Raw genomic sequence first — 1211 nt, 5'->3', positions numbered from 1 at the left:
CATCCATCAGAAGATTTTCATAATCAGATTATTTTTCATCAACCCCTGAACCGTCGACCACTAAATCACCAAAAATGGCTGAAAGGCATACCCAAGCTAAATCAGCTGCTGTTCTTGAACAATTTGGAGTACATGAAAAAGCTTGGTCTCTTTATGAAGACGACAAACTACATTTTCTATTTTTGCAGTCAAAAATACTTAAACTATAAGTAGTTAATAGCTATTACATTTGCAACACATTCAAAAATTTTGCTTCACCCAGATTTTTCATTTTTATTTCTTGTAAATACACATTGAGTGTTGAATGTATGGACTGGAAAATACAATAAATTTATAGAATAAAGTATTCTGCTTGTGGATTTCAAGACTGATCAAAATAGCACAAAAAAGAAATGTAATTTTGGATATTTATTTATGAGGATGTACAGGTGTTGTCCAAGTGTGCCATTTGGAGTCTCCATTTGGGGGTTTAGCGTACAGTCAGACCTCCTCCCCTATGGAGTGAAAATAGTCTCAAAATATCTGTGCGTCCTTTAAATCCATCTGGAAAAATGTCCAGTAAGCAAAGTTTACTGTCCACTGGAACATCCTGTTCAATCAAACGAGAGATGAACATGATGACCTCCTTCCAGAAGGTTTGAAGCTCCATGCATTGGAAAAGAATATCCTTATCGATATTACATTTAACACAAACATCAGGAATACCTCAGTTGAAATGGTGAAGTTTTACAGAAATGATATACGTTCTAAATATCCATTTGTATTGTAGTAATCCAAGCCTTGTGTTAGTAGTTTGTGTCTGACCCAGGATGAATTATTTCATACTGGGATTTCTGTTTGCAGATCATTTTCATGCTTGTAAATATGAGAGACTATTTTCATGTTTTTGGACTGTGGGAGGAAACCGAAGAACCCGGAGAAAACCCACCATGCACAGGGAGAACATGGAGACTCCATGCAGAAAGACCGGGGCTGGGAATCGAACCCAGAACCTTCTTGCTGCAAGGTAACAGCTCTACCAACTGCGACACTGTGCAGCCGCTACTGGCTCAGTGGATAGTAACTGAATCCATTTAAAATATTTGTTTCCTAGGCCAAACCTATCAAAGAGGTAACTCCATTCGATCCTGTCAGAAGCTTTTTCAGCATCTAATGTCAGCAAGGCGCGATCCACAGAAAACTGTTTCACATATAATATGTTAAGTAATCTG

This window comes from Poecilia latipinna, unplaced genomic scaffold, assembly GCF_001443285.1.
Source record: "Poecilia latipinna isolate Pla-1442-1.1 unplaced genomic scaffold, P_latipinna-1.0 Scaffold3273, whole genome shotgun sequence".
Classification (NCBI taxonomy): Eukaryota; Metazoa; Chordata; class Actinopteri; order Cyprinodontiformes; family Poeciliidae; genus Poecilia; species Poecilia latipinna.
This window is presented reverse-complemented; position numbering follows the sequence as displayed.